The 7239-nt window shown below is 44.4% G+C and overlaps 1 long non-coding RNA gene across 2 annotated transcripts; it reads left to right on the top strand.

The window, feature by feature from the left end:
- Positions 1-307: 307 nt before the first annotated feature.
- On the top strand, positions 308-6832 carry LOC147045180 (uncharacterized). 2 transcript variants are annotated; one of them, XR_015068379.1, is made up of 4 exons: positions 308-998; positions 1135-1224; positions 1450-1581; positions 5614-6832. It is a non-coding gene; the product is annotated as an uncharacterized LOC147045180 (long non-coding RNA). The 2 variants fall into 2 exon arrangements; XR_015068378.1 differs by having other exon boundaries at positions 308-1224.
- The last annotated feature ends 407 nt before the right edge of the window (positions 6833-7239 follow it).

Below are 7239 nucleotides of genomic sequence, written 5' to 3'. Positions count from 1 at the left end.
TGCGTTAGCCTCACACATCCTGCATTTCTACCTCAGCCGCAAATGCCCGTGACAAAATATAACACTAGATGACAGTATGGGGACATTCACACCGGTAAAAACAACAGCCATAGGAATACAGCGTGCTCCTTTGGAGCTGAGGGCCTTCAGCGATGCTACGCTAACGTCCATGTCTTGTTCTTTCTTAACACTAACGGGTTAAGGGCGGCTGTGGAGGAGGGCAGCACGTGGCCACGGGGCCCAGTTGGCTTGCTCACTGGGCCGCCAGCATATTGGCTCACTTCCCACACTGTGCACCTGGTAGCCAGTGTGCGTCCGCCCATGCTAGCTGACACACACGCACAGTAAGTGCAGAATTAAGTGCAGCGAGTCATTGTCACAATTGCCACTTAGCAACGGGCGGGCTCGAGACATGGAGGATTCGGGCTGCCGACTTACCCTCACCTTATTCTCATTCTGGTATCATCAAAAAGGTTACATGTGGAACGTGATCGTTGTTGGGCTACGTGAATTCTGCCTAGCACCAAACGGATTTATTTGTTACTGTACGTATCCATCTTGTCATTTACAGTTGGAGCATCGAATCACTGCTCCGTATTGCTTCTTCCCATCTTATCTTTATCTGTGCCGTCCATCTGCTCGCAGGCAAGCCACGCCTCGCCACCGTTGCCGGCATGCCAGTAAGGCCTCCGTTACAACACAACACAGGAAAGTGCCGTTGCGCAACGTTCGCTTTTCTCAGGTGCCACGCTCATGACACACACGTACTCAAAGAGGACGTGCGTAGATGGCGTGTTTTCACAAGCTCGCACAGCGGCCTGCACCTTTTCTATCTGCAACACATTTGAAGGGCATGTTCCTTTACATGCCAGTTAGGGAAGACACAATCATGGTGGAGGATGACAGATCAAAATGAAAGGAGATTATGATGACGATGATGATCATGCAAGCAGCTGCTCCGTAACACCCACACTCTTCCTGCTGCACATTTTGTGTGTGTGAGTAAACTCAAAAGTCTACCGCAAATTCTTCCCGGCTAACTGTGACACATTTGGGTTTGTTTTTTTCTGACAATTTGATGAGTGCAATAATGCTTCTCCTGTCTGTCTTGATCGACGCTATTTAAATCTTTAGAACATATCTGAGAAACGAAAGCCACCTCAAAAAACATCCGGTGGAAACTCTGGCCTACCAAAGTCAAGTCAGTTGATGGAAACGTTTGAGGTGAGTATGTGGCCGTCCTTGAGGTGTCGGCAGGTTGCACATTTCTATTTGTGTGAACAGTGTACTTGCGCATTTGCTGTGTTTGAATTCTATGCATGAGTCAAACTTAAATTGACATGGAAACTATCAAATCTGATGTGTGGAGCGTCTGGTCACCGCCTAGGGTACAGCGCCGCTCCTAGTTATCATGCGAACAGAGACAACATCCCGCTTTGTGGTTTCCAGATTGACACGCTTGTTCTTCTGAATCCGGCTGCGTCACTTCCTGCATTCTCTGACGAAAGTGAACGCCATGCAACAACGTCTTCGTCATCTTAGACGCATTCAACTTTTTCTCCATCGGCCAGACAGTTGGAGGTGCATTCACCAAAGTCCGAATCCACCATTAGGACTAGTTAATGGGTGAAATAGTTAACCTGTCTGTAAAGCTGTGGTTAAAAAAAAAGAAAAGAAATAATGCTTCTCAATTGTTGGTAGTGCCCTTCAGCTAGCAAAAAAAACAATTCTTCCTTAGTGCTACTTTAAACTAGATTATTGCACAGCCTCAGTCAAGGTGCTGCAAGAAGCTGGCTGGGCCTGCGGTGAGCCACAGACCAAAATAACTGATACACCCTCGCCCCACCACCACCACCACGACTCGTCTTGATAAGAACATGTGCATCCACCCACACATCAAGTCCCGCTTGCACCAAGCCAGACTTTTTTTTTATGTAAGAAAAACTAAATAAGAGAGGTTGTGCTCAAACTGGACTTTTCATTACGATGCAATCATTCATCTCAGGGTGACGTATTTGACCCAAACATGGTGTAAAGATTAAGAAGCATTTTGCAATTGTGATCATTTCGAGTAAATACATTCATCTCCCTTTCCGCTGAGCTGTGTCACTTTCACTCAATGTCTCAATGTCGTCTTTTCTAGCTGTCAAGCTGGCATAGTGGCATCATTCTAAAACTGGTATTAGGCATTTCCTGCTGCGTCCGTTGCTGTGTGTGCTTACGTGTGTGTGTGTGTGTGTGTGTGTGTGTGTGTGTGTGTGTGTGTGTGTGTGTGTGTGTGTGTGTGTGTGTGTGTGTGTGTGTGTGTGTGTGTGTGTGTGTGTGTGTGGGGCGGAACGCACCTGGTCGACGCAGCTGTGGGGATGCTAGCAGGGGGGAGAGCGACCTAGAGGAAGCAGAGGAAGAGAGAGAGAGCGGGATGGGAGGGAACCAAAAGGAGGCCCTGTGTGCTCAAGCGCTGGGTGACCCGTACGGGTTGAAACGCACCTAGAAATGAGGAAGAAATTGAATTCTGGAACAGATTTGCTGCATTGTTTTCGAGCAAACTAACGATACTAAACAAAAGGCTTGGCTTGGGTGCAGTTCGTCCGCATCCCTATAGGGGGAGCAAGCCATCCGGTTGAAGGAGATAACGCTTCAGTGGTGACGCTCATCACAAATCAAAAGTGATTGTTATTATTCTTACAAACGTTAATGTTGCCGGAAAGAATATAGCTGGGGGGGTGTCATGGTTGGTCAATTAAATTTGTCTTTTTAAAAAAAAAAATCTGAGGCGAAACTCGCTGCAGATTGAATTGGACTTTGGAGGTTCCACCGTATTAAAGTGACCACGTGATTATTGTTAGAGCCGAGATAAGAAGTGACAAAACAAGTGTTTGCTCCCTTTTATCAGTCAAAGTGCACACAGTTTCTACAGGATATATTGCTGAGACACACACATGCATTCTTAGCCTGGTCCACAGCTGGATGAGTCAGGAGGAGTAAGCTAGGGAGGTCAGGCGACCAGGTCAAAGGTGACACTACAGAGAAGTGTGATAGAGGAAAGAGGAACATTCGTGCACACACATACACACAACGACAGTTAATGAATGATCAAAACAAACTCCCTCTTCATCAACATGTCGCTCAAACAAATTTAGCCTCATTATTTAAAAATATTGTTTGTGCCTTTGCCAATTAATCGGCCGGCTGATGAAATCAGCCCATATTAATTATTTCCAAATTGGCGATTTTTTTTAATAAACACATTAACACAACGTAAGACAAAGATAACATTTTACAATCCCCAAATTCAACAAAAATAAATCACTCTATTTTCGCTGAGTATGTGTTTTGTGAGAGAGAAACTCTGTTGCAAAGTTTAACAAATACCAAAAGACAATATTCTTCTTGCAACTCATATCTTTATTAATGTAAATGTTAAGGGACCAAAAAATACTTTGCAATTGGTCATTTGTAACTACATTTTTAAATTCACTTAAGCATTGGCTGTTTTTGAGTGTTTTTACAGTGCTAAACTTTCCCGTAGCACTAAAACTCTTATCAGCTAGTCTCCTCGTGTTTAATTGCGGCTGTGATGTTATCAAGATAGGCTAAGCAGCACGCACGATCAGCGATGCACGCTCGTGACCCCGAGTTCAATTAGCTCCGGCATTTGATGCCGTGACCCGTGCTGCCCCTGCTGCTGGGCACACGCGCTCGCGGATGCTCCCTCATCAATGCAGCCTTTGGAAAAAAAAGCCAAGAATAAACATGTAAGAAAAAAAAAAAAAGATGTATTTTCTGGAAAATTATTTTTACTGAATAAATTTGCAATGTAGTTAACTCCCATTTGATTGTTCATTGCAACAAAATAAACATTAAAAAAAAAATGCCACTTTATGTATTTTAAACAAAAAGGCCTTGCTAGCTTAATGCTAATTAGCATTTTTTCACCGACGGATTAAACGCCAACAGTTCAGCAACAACATTTAGACAGACAATAAAACAGTTTACATTTCATTATGACAAAAAAGTAAAATACTGTAAAAAAAACAAGATTTTTTCAAATCTGATATCTGATGTTGTGCTTTAAGCACCATGACCTTATACCAAACTAATGCACAACCGCAATTACTCGCTACAGTATATGTAAATGGTGGCGGGGGGTCACAGGGATGTTCTTGACTGTGTCATCTCCAGCAGCTGTTTCCCCAAAACCCTGTGTCGACCCACCCCCCAACCCCACCCCTGCGCTTCACAATGAAAGCAATACAAAGCAACAGGAAGTGCCTCCCGTTAACTGGGGGCCCAATCAAAGCCATGATTATTCCCTTGTCAGACTTTTGACAGGAAATAGCTTCTCTGGAAAAAAAAAAAAAAAGGCAGCTGTGCAGGGAGTGTGCTCTTATTGTCTCATTAGACTTTTTTTTTGGTCTCTTTAACTCGTCGGTCGCTGTTGACAAAAGGCTGTGTAGCCATTTTTTTAGAATACGTTTTCACATTTATTGTGATGCCCTCGCATGGGGGAAAGGAGAGCCAAGGTGGTCGATACACTTGGAGCTGCTATCAGCCACAGCTCGCACACAGATACTCACACACAGACTAGTTATCCCTGTACAGCATAAACTCTATACATTGTGCTTTTAAAAGACACAGAATTACATTTCACATGGTTGAAAAGAAGCTAAAAATGGCTCTGGATAAGGTTTGCAGATGGGGTGAAAAACCGCAGGGTCCGGCTCAGAAAGAAGATAATAAAAAGTGGCACTTGAAAGGCCGCCGATAAGCTTCACAGCGAAGGACGTATCACACGCCAGCGAGAGATAGGCCCCTGACAAAAGGCAGGCGAGTTAAATTGATCATATTGTATGGACGAAGCCAGCGTCACTCTTCGCCACTCAGCGGTAATACAGCGACCGGTTGGACCTGATGGGCCTTAATGTGACAGCGGGCCAAAGCGTGTGTGTGTGTGTATGTGTGTTGTCTTGTAATGACTGTTTAACCACCATGACGGTGCTCACCTGTGTCAACGCGTAGCGGGACTTAAGTGAGTTAATTATTGCCCCGCAGACGTCTGCAGCAAGGGGGGCGGCGATGGGAGGGGGCACACAATTTAGATTAGATAAGCAACCGCTTCAAGTTCTACTGTTTAAATGAAACAAATAAAGCAAAAGGAAACATGATCTAATTCAACTTAGAACAACTCTCTTTTTTTATTTTCATGCTTCTTAACTGTAACTGTGTAGAAGGCATCGAAGCAACGATGCTTTGAAATAAATGGTGGCCTTGGAGGAACTCGACGCTCTCAGCTTTCCAGTGCATGAGACACAACTTCCTCAGTCCTCTTTGAGTTACTCTGGAGGAAGCAGTATTTTTAGCACTCTTGAGTAATAAGGAGCAGTATTTCCAGTAAGTGACAGCACAGCTGGAGAATGTGTGTAGGAAATGTCCATAATATCAAACAATACACACACACACCGTAGACGGGGTTGAAGTAATTTGGGGGTTCTTACAGCAGTGATGGGATGATACTAGACAACGGTCCAGAAGCAAGGTCGGGGGGGGTGGGGTGGTTGATTAGCCACGCAGCTTAGTTGTGCATGTGTGCATATGTGTGTGTTTTTTAATCAGGTCACTTGAATCCCAGACCTTTCTTCTCCCACTCTGCCCCCTCCCATCTGAAAGACTACAACAAGGATGACCGAGAGGGGCACCGTTGACCCAGATTGAGAAATTGCAAGTGTGTGTGTACGTATATATGCATGTGTGAGAGATCTAAGATTTTTGATGACCCACTTGACCTAGATACACGATTGACACACACACACACACACAGGTGCAGATATACCCACTAGGGATGTAGTGTGCCTTTGTGAAGTGTGTCCAGCTGAACCCCTGCAGCATCACAGCATTTGCGGTTGTTCTCTCATTTGTTTGAAGCGTTTGTCAGCGTGACCATTTCTCAGCACCATTTAAGTGTCGCTCACATTTATTCCGAGTATTTTCTCTTTAATTGGTGATGCAAGATCCCCACCACCCTTGTCTCAACTCGCTGGATTTCTATATGAGCTAACTAGCTAGCTATCTGTCATTTAGGAATGATCAATGACTCTATTTTAGTACACACACACCGTGAGACTATTTGAATCGGAACCTCTCACTGTAAATTCTCCTCCCATTGAAGGCCTTGGTGTCTATAGGACAGACGGAAAACACCATCGACCGCTAACTCGCACCGAACGGAATGGATGACCATTCATGGAAGCGCGGCAGGGGCCTAATCTCTCCATTGCGCTCTTTTGGGAAAGTCGAATAAACACGACAGAGCAGCTTGTGCAGACATGACAAAGGCAAGCTGGCCTCCTCTTGGTCCACTCTGTGATGTGAGACGGAATCCACTCTCACATGCAGCGGGAGCTTGTGCAATTATTGTCTGCGGGAAAAACACGTGTTTTAAATTAATCCCGCTAATGACTCAAATGTCACAACTTGTTGCGGTTTGGATTAAAAGTCAATAGTTGGGTTCAGGTCAAAATTCCATTTCTGAAACATTCGGTATAAGCTATTTTCAATGACATCCCTGATATAAATAAGTCGTGCCAACAATTTACCAACTTTAGCTAACACAAAACCAGGTGCTGACACTTACCGGACGGCTATCGACTACACGGACCGTTCCATTCAGGGTCGAGTCAAACGACAAAACAAAAGTGTGACCAGCAGCTGGTAGTCTCCATCGCTGAGTCACATCGCGAAATGCTTGTTTTGGCCCCCGCATGCTGGTGGCTTTTTGCCGCCCCCTCCTTCTCTTGCCACCTGCCGTACGTGTTGCTTTGCCTCCATTTATTCACGCGTGTCAAATATTCTCATCCAAGGACGCTGGCAGGGTCACCTGACTACATCAACAGCCTCGTTCCCACGCAGAGAAGCCAAACCGGTGTAGAAGTGGAGTTCTGGTTGACAGGCATGCGCTTTGTAAGGCCTCAAGTCTATGGTGGCCTTTTTCCTGGAAAATAATTCCATGCTAGTAGACATTTAATTTAACAGGATTATTATTACATATGATGCAGCCTTTCCCATTACATGATTTCGGTGTTCAAAACATTCATAAAACATGTATTTGTATCGTCACTCAGCATGTTTCACAATTAGTAGGAAATCATAACAAAACTTATTTTTCAGTACAATAAACTCCATGTTCTAAATGTTTTTTTTTTTTTAAACTGCTATAAAAACTGTATTTATGTACTGATACCC

This window comes from Syngnathus leptorhynchus, chromosome 15, assembly GCF_054491065.1.
Source record: "Syngnathus leptorhynchus isolate UIUO chromosome 15, UIUO_Slep, whole genome shotgun sequence".
In the NCBI taxonomy this organism is placed as follows: Eukaryota; Metazoa; Chordata; class Actinopteri; order Syngnathiformes; family Syngnathidae; genus Syngnathus; species Syngnathus leptorhynchus.
The sequence above is the reverse complement of the archived record's forward strand: the minus strand, read 5'-3'. Positions and strand labels throughout refer to the sequence as shown.